This window comes from Megalopta genalis, chromosome 1 (genome assembly GCF_051020955.1).
Source record: "Megalopta genalis isolate 19385.01 chromosome 1, iyMegGena1_principal, whole genome shotgun sequence".
NCBI lineage: Eukaryota > Metazoa > Arthropoda > Insecta > Hymenoptera > Halictidae > Megalopta > Megalopta genalis.
In genome coordinates this window covers 15,784,712-15,798,435 of record NC_135013.1, presented here as the reverse complement: position 1 = coordinate 15,798,435, position 13,724 = coordinate 15,784,712, and the positions used below count along the sequence as shown (strand labels likewise).

Sequence of the window (13,724 nt, the reverse complement as noted above, 5' to 3'; positions counted from 1 at the left end):
AAAATGAGGAATTTGGGAATAGCAGATACGATTATTCTAGCTTCGCGGCTCACTTTTATAGTTGCCGATTGTCAACAATGATAAAAACGAGGTGAAAGACTCGCGTAATCGTATCTCCTCATCTAAATTGTCCATTTTTGTTTACAAGCTGTAAGAAAATTGGGGAGAATTGACTGTATAAATCAATGCATCCTATAATGAATGGATGCTACAACGAACGAGATTCTTCAATGAATCAGTTCGTTAAAGGATGCCCCATTATACTTTTAATTTTAATTACCAAAAAGTTAATTACCATAAAATACCATATTTATATATTCTTCTAAGAACTCATTTTTATACTTACGAGTGGAAAGTAGTCTCTAAAATTATAGGTAAAAAATGATGATTTTAGACAGTGTCAGGCCATGGCAAACGTGATCTATTTACTCGATCGCCGGGCGATTTCGCGAAGAAAGTTTTTAAATAGCTATTCGATTGGAACAGCATCTAATAAAGTATGCAGGTTATGGCAGATGAAAAATTTTCAAATCACGCAGGAGTTCGAGATACACGATAGCTTTTTGCGATAGAACGATAAACCAAGTTCGACAGTGCACCGCGGAGTTAACCAGCTCGAAGGAAGAACAAATATATTGCCGCAGTTCCGATTACACGGGTATCCCGATTGGAAGTTCTTGCGCTCCAGGCGTCGAGACTGTTTTGTCGCATAATCGAACCGGTATAATATTACTGATTTATTGAACCGTGTTATTCCCGCGCTTCTTGCGATAACCGTTCCTCCGAATGCAAAATTCTAATTATTCCGCGCAAACTCTACTTAATTATTACAGAGCCAATTTCCATACTTGACGTAAAAGACGACCAAATAAATCGAACGAAAGCCACGTTATGCCACAACATTAAAAAGTTACTCTGGGAATAACGTCACTTTAATTTTGTAACATGACATGCAATGTACAATCAACGAATAAGCATATGTATATAAAATACAATTGAAGATGAATGTATTATAGACAATTTGTCTTTGCGAACCCAGTGCTGACGATTAAACCGCAGATCTTTAAGTTAAATCATAATGCTTTCCTTCTTTCAATAATTTCAAAATAAATTCAGAAACATCTAATCTGAAATATGCAATCCGCGCTCTTAACTCGTCGTTCGATTATAAATGTTATATGTGTACATATAATTCCATTTTGTATCATTAAAAGTTTATTCGTTATAGCACGTAATAATTTAATCCGCCATATGCGAATCCGATTCTATTAATTTCATCTAGTTAATTTTAACGTGAATGCATATAAAATCCGCAGTGTGCCGACTTTATCAGCAAAACAGCGAATATATTAATTCGATAAATATTTGCCATTTGGATAAACTGAATTTTGCAAATTCGCGTACGGCAATCGTGTGACGTCGAAAACGAAGCTTCTCGTCAATATTTTTGAAATATGGAAACAACGGAAAATTGGACAAATTATATATATATATATATATATATATATATATATATATATATATATATATAGAGAGAGAGAGAGAGAGAGACTCGACGAAGCTGGTGCAGGAACACCGAAAGACGGTGTAACATCTAGGCGTTCGACTCTCGAGGCAACGCCGAACAATACCGGAGCCGTCAAATCAAATTAAACAACGATTTGGCCAATGAATTATTCAGCCCGTACGCGGCTAATCCGAACTTTAATTCCCCGGGGAATTAATGCGACTCGATTTCGTTAATTACCCGCGGCAGGAAATTAAACCAATTCTCCTCTGGCACTAATAACGCGGCCCGCAGATCGCCGGATTTAATATCGGCGGACGCGTACACGCCGACCACGCGAGAGAACCGGTTCAAAACCGAAACGCCTTCCGGCGAGATTTTGTTCATTTCCACCGGGGAAACGTGACCGTGGAAACCGCCGCCAAAGAAAAATTTTGGGCGAGCAATCCGAATCGAATCTCGCCGCCGCGCTCTCGGCGCTGCGTTAAATTACCTTGAATTTTTTAATAACGCCGCCGACGCTCTCGCGCATTTAATGAAAAACTTGCGAGAAGAGAGAGTTTCACGTCGTCGTCCGGCTTAATCGCTAAAATATTCCGCGCCCTCCGCTGGCCTCTAAACAGCCGGAAAAATTGTCCTCGGGTGCCTCAAACCGCTAACTATGTCTCCAGACGCCTCGCGTTATAATAATGACAACCTCGCGGTTTTTTAACAAAGTCTGGAAATCTGTGTCGCAAAAGTCTGTGATCGTGCGTCGTGAGTACGAATATTTGTAGCATCGTGGGTTAAATTATACTTGTGGCTTAATTAATATTTTACTGCCATTCGAGTATTCAATTTTCAAAAATAATTCAATTTTATATTCGATTCAAAAATATTCCATTTCTCAAGTCTTGGCCTGGTTCTCTCTGGAGATGCAATTTTTCAAATGCACGCATGAAATTATTTCTGCGATGGGAACGGCTCGAATTGGTTGCACAGTTTTCGCAATACGTGTAGATATTTAACAACTATGTTTTCGGGACGCGCACAGTTTACCAGAATCGCGAATGGGGTGGTGGAATTTTCTCTGAAAAACCGGCGCACAGTTGTCGATGCTGTATTTCAACGGCAGACAGTCGGGCATTAAAGATTCGACAAGCCGAGGCTCGGTTCGACAGCCGAAAAATACTATCCTTATAAGTTTCAAAGCTCGTCGACGGGATCCCGGCGGAAACGTGCAAGTTTAACGAGTAACCCGAAACACCGTTGCCTCGGCTTTGCAGCCGTAAGATGGAAAGCGTCGATCAGCGGATGCCGGCGATGCTATCGACTCGGCAATTAATTTCTTTGGCCTGGAATTTCGAGCGCGGCAACAAAGCGGGCGAGAGAGATCTCGTGATCCACCGCCTACCATGATCGCTGCTATGCGAAAATTCACGCGCTCCTACTCAGTGGAAACTTCTTATTAAACCGTAAAAGACGAGCAACCTCGAAACTCGAGAAGCCGCGGAAATTATATCAACGACAAAGCAAAAATAAGTAACTATTTTTTGCAGTCGCTGTGCATTATGTAAAATGAAGTATCCGAAATTTGTGAATAAATCAAAATACAGTAAATTCTCCCAAATTGTCTTTCAGCTTGTAAATAAAAATGGATAATTTGAACAGAGGAGATACGATTATTCGAGCTTTGCGGCTCGTTTTTATAGTTAGCGATTGTCAACGATTAAAAAACGAGCCGCAAGGCTCGAATAATTGTATTTCAGATCTATCAGATTCAATACAGTGCTGCCTAATTCCGTACAAAAAAAAACGTTTCGTCGCATGCGTCGCGGAGCTTTAGAACGTGATAATGCGTCCACAACAATTTTGCCAAATTGAATGTTTCACTGCACGCGGTTTAATGTCGCGTAATTGTTGGCATTCAGAGTTGTTAAAACGATTGTCATTTCGAGTTTTTATTTCGCGGAAAATTGAATTCTATTTGACGCGTTATCTACCATGCGGGCACCTATGAAATGGCTATAAAAGCGCCGCGAAATTGGTGATGTACACCAAACGAAGCGGAAAGCTCGAGGTAAAAATGCGTTTCAGCCGCGTCGGTGTATTTTTGTTGATTTCAACAAAGTTTTCGGATCACTCAATTATTACTGGATCCGCGGTTTTCATTTTCCATCCCGCTGGTTTTCCAGCACGGCGATTCCGGCTGAAACAGAGACTCTTCCTCGGGAGAAATTTTTTTAGCCGGCCGGCTCCCCCTGAAGACGTCCTGTTTTTTGTAAGCGCGACGACTTTCTTGAATGCAGCCGGCCACAATGAACGTGGACAACTCTGTCCGTCGGTGGAAGAAAGGAGCCAACGGCCGAGGGGAGTCCCGGCACTGCGACTGGGTGAGCAGAGGAGCCCGGGGAAGAAAGGGAGAAGGAAACGAGAGAAGATGGAAAAGTGGACCGCGCGGAATTTCTTCTTTAGTGTTTTCGAACGTTCCTGACTCGAACCGAGGGATTCGCCGAGCGAAATAAGTACTTTAATACTTTCCGATATCAGAAATTAGGTCTAATCGAATACGGAATTGAAAATTTTCCACTTGCTTCGCCGGGAATTATGTGGGTTACTTATGCTACTGGTTTCCAGCTTTCTCGTTGGGAACGAAATTACTTGCTTTGTCTGATCCGTTAAAGAATTATTATCCTTCTTTTTGTTTGTCCAATCTGAGAATTGACACATCTGTTCATATATACAGGGTGTCCCGAAAATGTCTCGCAATCCGGAAATGGGAGGTTCCTGAGATGATTTGAAGCAACTTTTCCTTTGCGAAAATGTTCTCCGAGGCTTCGTTTACGAGTTATTAATGAAAAACACTGACCAATAAAAGGCGAGCTCGGCTGGCGCGCGGAGTGCACGCAGCCCAGTTCCCCTCGTTGGTTCGGCCGTCTCGCGCGAAATGATCTTGCCTCTGATTGGTCACTGTTTCTCATTAATAACTCGTAAACAAAGCCGCGGATTGCATTTTCGCTAAGGAAAAAGTTGCTTCAGATGACCTCAGGAATCTCCTACTTTCGGATTGCGAGACATTTTTGGGACATCCTGTATATCATGAGTAATTGTCTATTCCTATTTTGTGAAAAGATAAAGTTACTCGCTTGCGTGATCAATCATTGGCATATTCTACTGGTTTTCAATCATCTGACTCGATATGGAGACACGATATGATCGTTTCGTATATTCAGGAATTTATTCGTATATTTTAGGAATTGTTTATCTGCTTCAATGGCAAAGGAAATTATTTTACTGATTTTTATTCGTCTAATTCAACATCTAGAAATTTGTGGAATAGTGTATTTCCAGTTCATGAAAAAAGGAGATTACTTGTTGATCTGATCAGTCACTGATCTATTCTACTGATTTTTATTTGTTCAGGTTAAATTAGAACTCATCCATGAAGCTTCCGACCTGAGGAACATATTCCAATTATTCAGTCATATCCATTTGTATTCTAATACCTGATTAAATGAGAGAATAGTCTTCTCTATCGTGTAATGAAATGAAATTTTGTTTACTTACGTTCACATTAGTGATGTTTTTTCTGATCAGGAATTGATCTCTCCTACCGAGTTCTAAATATAATATCTGATATGTTCAATTTTTTAAATCTGAACTACGCTATTGCGGCTTCTGACTAATAGGAATTTGTAGAACCGCCCGAGTCTCGGGAACCCGAAGTTCGGGCCGGGTCGGAAAGAGTCGGGCGGAATCGAGCGAGATCCCCACACACTTCACTGTTCGCGATCTCGAGTTCCCATATGTTTCGGGTTCCGAAAATTTCGGGACTGCGCTCGGTTCTCAGGTAGTCTCGGGCGGTCTCGGGCGGTCTCGGCTGGTCTCGGCCGGTATCGGGCGGTTTCAGACGGCCTAGTGCGGTCTCGAGCGGTCTCGGCCGGTCTCAGCCGGTCTCAGCCGGTCTCGTATAGTCTCGGGTGGTCTCGGCCGGTCTCGGCCGGTCTCAGGCGGCCGCTTATAGATCCTTACATATCCTATTTATGCGTAGAAACCGAGACTGCCCGTGGTCGCACGAGACCGTCTGAGACCATCCAAGTACCGAGCACAGTCCCGAAGCTTTCGGGACCTCGAGATCTCGAATAGTGAAATGTATCGAAATCCCGTCCTATCTTGCTCGAATTTCTTCATCCCGTCTTATTAAATTTCCGTTTCTAATCGTCGCGATTAGATTTCCTTTAGAGCCTGTCAATTTACCGAGCTATGCTTCCTATCTAATCACAGATGCTTCTATTCTTCTTATACTTGCCAAGTCAATGTAATACGTTGTCTTATCTTTTCTATGCATTCACATAATTATGCAAAACACTATCACAACGATTATCCGAAAATCATTCTGGCCAAAACAGCTACATTCTATTCGTGTATCCTGCATGTCGGTAATCCTTTATCCAAACAGAACGACCATATTCTATCTGCGTAATCTACATATTAGTAATCCCTTGTCTGACCAGAACGAACACATTCCACTTAAACAGATTACGCATCACAAATCCTCTATCTGAGCACAACCGTATCTAACCCTCTCCCATCAGCCACAAGTTTATTCCACTGTCTGACAACTCGCGACTAATTCCACTACCAAATAGCGAACTGTACGAATCCATTATCCTCATAGACAATCTTAATCTGCTTTTCCGAGCGAGCTGATTTTACTGTTTATCAACGCACGACTACAGTAAATTCTCTCCAATCGACGCTCAGATTCTGCACAAAAATGGACAATTTGGGAAGAGAAGATACGATTATTCTAGCTTTGCGGCTCGTTTTTATAGTTACCGATTGTCAAGAACTATAAAAACGAGGCGCGAGGCTATATTAGGTATCTCCTCTTCCCAAATTGTCCATTTTTGTGTACAATGTGAGCATCAATTAGGGAGAATTTATTGTATAAAATAACAATCTATTAGGTCTACCGGAAAGTTCTGTCCGATAGTGTCACTTCAAGTTTCAATCCATATGCACATGTTGATTTGAGACATATATGACTATCTCTCTTTATCGTTGCATTTACACACGAGTACTCTTCTAAATAAACTGAAACAAAGATGTCTCATGTCATTATTAAGCGAGACCCGATCGTGAAAACATGGCTACCGATGATGATGCCAGACCACATGCTGCTTTGGCGACTCGTCAGGAAATCGCAGAGCTAGGCTGGGAAATTCTGTCGCATCCGCCATTCTCCCCAGACATAGCACCCTCCGATTATCACTTGTTTCTCTCTTTGCAAAACTTTTTACAGGAAAAAGAAATCAAAACTGAAGCCGATGTCAACCAAGCACTAGTCGAGTTCTTCGCCTCTAAAAATAAATCATTTTTTAAAAATGGCATTTACAAGCTGCCATCACGCTGGCAAGAAGTCATAAGTAACGACGGAAAGTATATTCTACAATAAATATTATTAAATCTATGAAAATTGTGTTACATTTCAATTCAAAAACGGACAGAACTTTCCGGTAGACCTAATATTTTAACGCGGTATCTGCACAGAAAGGCGATGTCTACTCGACCGAAGACGATCGACGATATTTGTATTCGTCCAGGCTGTCGTTTTCACCATTCTACCCGAACTGCGACAATTCTGCGGAATTTGAATTTCGTCCCCCGGCATTAGGTTCCCGCTGACAAAAATCGAGGCATCCGCTCGATATTCCAAGGTCTGAACGGAAGGATCTTAACAGTCTTCCTCCCCACGGCCCGCGTCCCCGGTCCGCCTGTTACTCATTTTTCCGGCATCCGACTGAATTATTCATGACTACGCCGACGCCACTTGTCGTCGTATTTTTACAACATTATACCGGGTGGCTTGCCAACGAATCGGAAGCGCGACTCCGTCTTCCGGAATCCGACGGGGAAAATTTCTTACGGAGAATGTTCCTTAATCCTATGGTGCAACGACGCGAGCCGCAACGTTGTTACAAACTTCCTGTTATCCCATCCGAGTAACGAAGCGCGAACGAAAATATGTTCGTTAGTCGGCCGCTAACGAGCCGAGCATCCGCTGCGCAGGATTCGAATCATTGCCGATCGATGGAGTCCCTAAATGGATCACGTGCGCGACCATGTTTGCGCAACACTGAGCACAATTTTTGCGATCATCTCATTTGGGAAAAGTTGGAACGGTAAGGTAAATGTGTCGATTACTGTGTAGCGACCAGTCGTGCGCACGATAAGATCTTCAGTCCTCGTGCAAACGGCCAACGTAATTTATGACTCTCCTTCGAAGAAGCTATTTTTGAGAAGACAAGCTCACCACTTGATAGCACATGTTTGCAGTAGAGTCTTTTAAGAAATTCCTCAATAGCTAAAGAGACCGTCATAAATTAGGAGAGTTTCCGAAGGGTACTCGAAGCGGGCCCAGCGACCCAAAGGCCATGTGGTCCGACGTGGGTGACCCGGAGGAAAAGTTCCACACGTTGTCACGTACAACTTATCATCCCCTCCGATTACCAAGCCGTCTCGAAAATACGCAAAGAGCGTAAGGAGCGGGCGGTAAAAAGGACAAAATGAGCAACGCTGATTGGAAAGGCCCAACGCGTGGGGTTGACCAATCAGGGTTGTTCAAGAATTTTACCAGGGCAAACGGCGAAACGAAAAATCAAACTCGATCACTGTATCGCGACTCGTCCGCAGACATAGTCCGCGAAATAAAAAAGAACTTTCTATCACCGCACGCGAGAGTACTATTAATTACGAACAAACACTACCCGAAAACTGTGCCTCCACAATAACTTTCTTTATATTGAAAGATAACATTATTATTGTAACAGATATTGATTTTTTTTTAATAAAATATGATCTGTAATTTTTGTAACCGAATCGAAACTTTAACTTGTTAAGACCTAGACAGGGTGGTAACCATAAATATGTCACCATCCGAAAAGGGATGATTCCTGAGGTCATTCGAAGTAACCTTTTCCTTAGCGGAAATGCAATCCGCCGCTGTGTTTACGAGTTATTAACGAAAAACACTGACCAATGAGAGGCGAGCTCGCCTAGCGCTAGACGGCCGTGCCAATCAGTGGAATTGGGCTTCGACCGCTCGTTGGCTCGGCTAATCTCGCCTCTCATTGGTCAGTGTTTTTCGTTAATAACTCGTAAACAAAGCGGTGGATTGCATTTTCGCTAAGGAAAAAGTTACTTGAAATGACCTCAGGAATCACTTCTTTCTGGATGTTAACATAATTATGGGACACCCCGTATACGTTCGTTCAATAACTTATTATTTATTATTATAGTACCCTAAATTTTCCAAACAATTATTACAAATGTTTTATTGCGATAATAAATATAACATAAATAAAAATGAATGTTTATACAGGGCCAATAAAACTTGTCTAAATTACGGGAAAGCAATAATATAATCGATTTCTTAGATATATTTTTTTACGCGAAATAATTCAGTAAAACTGAAACGAATTTACGTCTTGTTTCGATTACTGTGCACTGTAACTGGATCAAGTTTTCGTGTATTTTTCGACGCGTGCGTTGATTACTCGATCCACTCATGGGAAATCTCGAGTTACATCTGACCTTGCTCTTACAGGTAATATTAACCTTACTAACTTTACTTACAAATTCCACGGAATTTTTTTGCTACCTTCTTTAAAGAGGAACTTTTTATCGAAGCTCTAAACGCAACAAGTTTACAAAAATGTGTTAACCGAAAATGTTAATGAGTTAATCTAAAATATGTTTCTCTTTTTAGTTAATCTAAAATATGTTTCTCAATTTTTATGATTAGAAGAGTGGTTCGTACTTTATTTACAAATTTAAGGTACTTTCTTTGCATAACGTAAAAATGCGTTCGGAAATATCTGACTCTTCCTGAAGGTTACACATCAGATTTTTTATCCGAAGAGCAGGTGTCAATATTTACGTCGAGAAACGTTCGGTATAAACACGTTACTAGCGCCACATTATCAGTCACGATTTTTCTCATTCTGGTTTTTGGACGTCGTATAATCAAAGACTTGGATCGACGGACACAACTCGCGTCCTCCGACTGAGCATGATTTGATCTGGGCAAGCGAACGCATAAAACGGCCCGCGGAAACAGCCACGTACTACCGGAATACCGATAACAGGCAAAGAAAGCGGCTCCCCGGCGAGACACGCTCCAATTTCCATCGTATCCCATAAAAAGTTCGATAGCAATTCTTCGAATGCCGGAGTTCGGAATAACACCGGAGAAAAACCGTGGGGGCTGTCAGTTTTTAAGCGTCAATCCACAAAGTGGTGAACGGCCCCTGGTCCTCTGTCGCCGTTCAAAGACCCGGCTCCGCTTTTTATAATAACGCTGGGTGAGTTCGGGACACAAAACTGCTCGACCGTCGCGCCGGGGAGCTCGCTATCGAATTAACATAAGCTCGCGACAAAGACTACGCGAACGATAGCGTAATCCCGCGAGACGGCCTCTCCCGGCAAACAAAAACGATTATTCACCGTTTATGTTCGAGGCCCCGTCGTTTCGAATTTAAATGTCTCTTAACTAGGGTAATGCGGGTGTTCCGATTCTGCCACGAGGCTACCCTTGACAATGGACAGCTCGGCGTGCCCAAGGCACGTGGAAGATCGGGTGACCTTCGGTGGATTAGGTCGCCCCGAGTTTTCAAATCCTTGGCTTTCCAAATGGAAATTTCGAGGTCCTCGGACGACCCCAATTTTCTTCGAAAATATTAAATTGTAATTTATTTCTCGCCAGGAGGATAATATGGTTATCGAGGTTCGAATTATATTGTATAAATAAGGCTGATGGAAATTTAAGGAGGCGAGTCTGAATTCGACGCGCGCGACTGATCATAGTTGCTTATTCTACCGCGTGTCGTTCGAACTATAATAGAAGGCGGGGAAAAAATCGCAGGTCGATTTTTGTGGACTCGATCGAAAGGAGAGACTTTATTCTATAAGTCCATTTAATTTAAGTCGGAAGAAAAATGTTGTTCACTCTGTACAGAAGTTTGAATTTGGGAACATTTTTCGGGAGATTGTTGCATCTTAAGACAATTCATGTCGATGTTTAACCCAGTGTAACGTTTCAATAAAAAATCGTGGAACAAACTGCATGTCTATATTTTAATCTCCCTGAACTGTTTCTTTTACACATCTGTACGCAATTCAACGAATTCATTCGCGAACGAAACTGCCAAGTGCTCAAGCTTGCAATTTTCAACATGTCATAAAAATTCGTTGTACGATTTTTTTCTTGGTGTTTTATTACGCATCGAATGTAAAATATGCCATTAAATAATAAGACAAACTTCTCGAAAATTCAACAAATTCAAATACCTAACAAATTTACCTGTAACTGAAACTACCATCTCTTGAAAAAGTGGAATCGTCCTTCAATAACATGTCCACAGAATTTTGCATTCAATTTTTTGTCCTGCAGTCTCGTAGCACATTAAATTGTACGAACGTAGCCGAGATTGAAATAACTCAACGTTCGTCTAGAAAATTATTACTTTTATTTGAAAAGCGTCGCATGCCATTATTAAATCGAAGATCTCTATACTGAAAAAAAGATAATGGAGTTGCATTCATCGTTTCGTTGGTGGATCTCGTCGACGAGGAAGATAAAACTTCGCGCGCACCGTCCGATCGGTCCATAAAAATGCGACAGCGTATAAAATTCTACAGCTCGTTTATTATTAAAATCGTCCGACGGATTTACGAGCATTTCCATGAGAATCCCAGAGAGCTCAGAGGTGAAACGAATCAATGCGAGTTGCGCCGTGACGATTCAGTCGATTAAACGCTTGCCGGTCGGATAGCTCTGGTCAGCTGACCGTTTCAAATTGCCGTCTCGTTGCAGCGTTATCCACTCTCTCTCTCTCTCTCCCCCTCTCTTTCTCTCTCTCTCCCCCTTCCTCTCCGCCTGTGCATCTTTTTTCGTGGATCTTCGTCTTGGGAAATAACAATGCCGCTGTAACGCCGCTGGTAACCGGAAGGGACGCGGAATTTTATTCCGAGTACGGAAGAAATAAATGATAGTGTCGGGACCGCTGGAATGGACTAAAGCAGTGTACGCTGTGCCCACATTGCGCAACATTGTGATAAATTGTCTTAAAGCGTCTCGTTATACGTCGTCAAATTAATATTCAAACAATTCCATCTGAAACCTGGGCATTCCCTTTTCCTACAATTAATTTGGTCGAATTTATGGTCCGAGCATACTTGAAAATTGTATAGTACACTTCTGAGAATGCTTCCACTAATTTAGAACGTTAATTTATTTCTGAAGGTAATTTACTTCTGACTGAGAATATAATTGACTATAATTGTTTAAATTAAAACGTTGTGCTCACTGTAACGTGTTTGTGCAAAACAAGACCAAAGAATAAATTTAGTTCATTTAGTTGTTATAAATTGTAATTTTAACCATGCTGTATAATATTCCAATGCGAAATTATATGCGCAATTATGTGTATTACAGATATTTGGTATCGATAGTAAGTTGATCTCGACTGACGACGGATCGACGTCCGTCGATACATCAGTTACATGGCAACCTATATTAACATATGGTTAATTTGCTACGGCGATAAGGAGGGCAATGTTACGGCAACATGTCTAAATCAAGTCGTTGTAATGTAATACAGCTCTGTGGTGGACGCAACCCCTACGGAAATAATAGGAGATAAGGGTTGCCACGTAACTATTGTATCGACGGACAGTCGTCAATCGAGATCAACTTACTATCGACACCAAATATCTATTATATGTATAATTGCTATCGTATACAGGGTGTCCGAAAATTATGGTATTATCAGAAAATGAGGAGTTCCTGGAGTGATTTGAAGCAACTTTTTCCTCTACAAAAATTTTTTCCGAGGCATTGTTTATGAGTTATTGAGGAAAAACAATGACCAATGAGGGGGAAGCTCGCCTGGCGCTAGGCGGCCGAGCCAATGAGCGGAACTAGGCTTCATGCGCTCGTTGGCTGGGCCGCTTCGTGCCAACCGAGCTCGCCTCTCATTGGTCAATGTTTTTCGTTAATAACTCGTTAACGATGCTTCGTAAAAAATTTTTGTAAAGGAAAAAGTTGCTTCGAATGACCTCACTAATCTCTAATTTCCCGGAAGTACCATAATTTCGGGACACCCTGTATAATTCCGTATTGTAACATTGCAAATAGAATACCGCGACGCGTACAGTAATTGAAATTCGTAAAAAATATATATGTAATTTATTCTTTATTTTAATATAAATAACTGCATACTTGCTTGGAATAAAACGAAACACGGTCCACAAGTTCCAGATACGTATATGTACCTAAAAATGAAAACATTCTTCGTTAAAAAGCATGTTATAAATTACATAAAATTCTGAAAGAATTTATTAATGTCTATTATAAATTTGAGAATATGAAGAAGTTACAGTTCAAGCAACGATTGAACAACAACAAAAAATGAGAAATTATAGCTTCGTTTCGGATCAGATAGATCCAATTTACGTACAAGACATGTGAATTTAAGAAATGTTTCGCCGTTATCGTTTGATTCCTAAGTCACAGATTTCAAGCCCGGAAGTTTTGCTATCGGAGGTTACGATTCCGTCTCGTCGCAGGGCTAAGGGAAACCGGAAATACGTGAACGCTGTTCAAAACTGTCGAGTATTTAGTTTCGGGGGTTAGTTGGCGGAATTGCTTCGCGGCGAGATTTTGTTTCACCGAACGGTATCGCGTGGGCAGATCCCATTGTGCGCGATGCGATCCGAATGCTTAGCGGAAATTCGGTAATGCTGTTCGAAACTGTTAAGTGTCCAGAGTTTACTCGGTAAAGCTGCATCGACGTTTTGTTCGACGGCGCTGTCGAATAAGTTCGCCGGAAGCTATGGCACCGGCTTTTACGAATGCTCACAGCATTTACAGCACCGGTTTACCAACTAACTTTCCTCTAACCATGGATCGAATTATCGATCTTAAAAAAGTGAAACGGTCTTTCCGCTGAGAAATCGCCGTCCTTTGAGATTTATGAGAGTTTCAAATTACCCGGGCCATGAAATTAATTTTTATTGCAATTCCCGTGGCCGCGTAAAAATTTCATTATAATCTCCAGGGTTTTAAAGAGTTTAAATTGTAACGGGGCTGCGATCAATTTTACTTTCACCGAGGAAATGATGTGCTTCGACTTCGTAAAGGGCCCGGCCGATTAAGACGGTCGAAATAGCCCTT

The 13,724-nt window shown here is 41.5% G+C and overlaps 1 protein-coding gene across 2 annotated transcripts in view; it reads right to left on the bottom strand.

Annotated features, from left to right (window-relative positions):
- The window catches only part of LOC117222655 (uncharacterized), a 437,318-nt gene that overhangs the window by 114,061 nt on the left and 309,533 nt on the right, over nt 1-13,724 (bottom strand). Inside the window, exon 4 of one of the 2 annotated variants that reach the window (XM_033474470.2) lies at nt 12,771-12,823. The exons of the other annotated variant lie outside the window; for it this stretch is intronic. The gene's annotated coding sequence lies outside the window, so the exon portion shown is untranslated. The remainder of the gene's footprint in view (nt 1-12,770; nt 12,824-13,724) is intronic. 2 annotated transcript variants of the gene reach the window in all.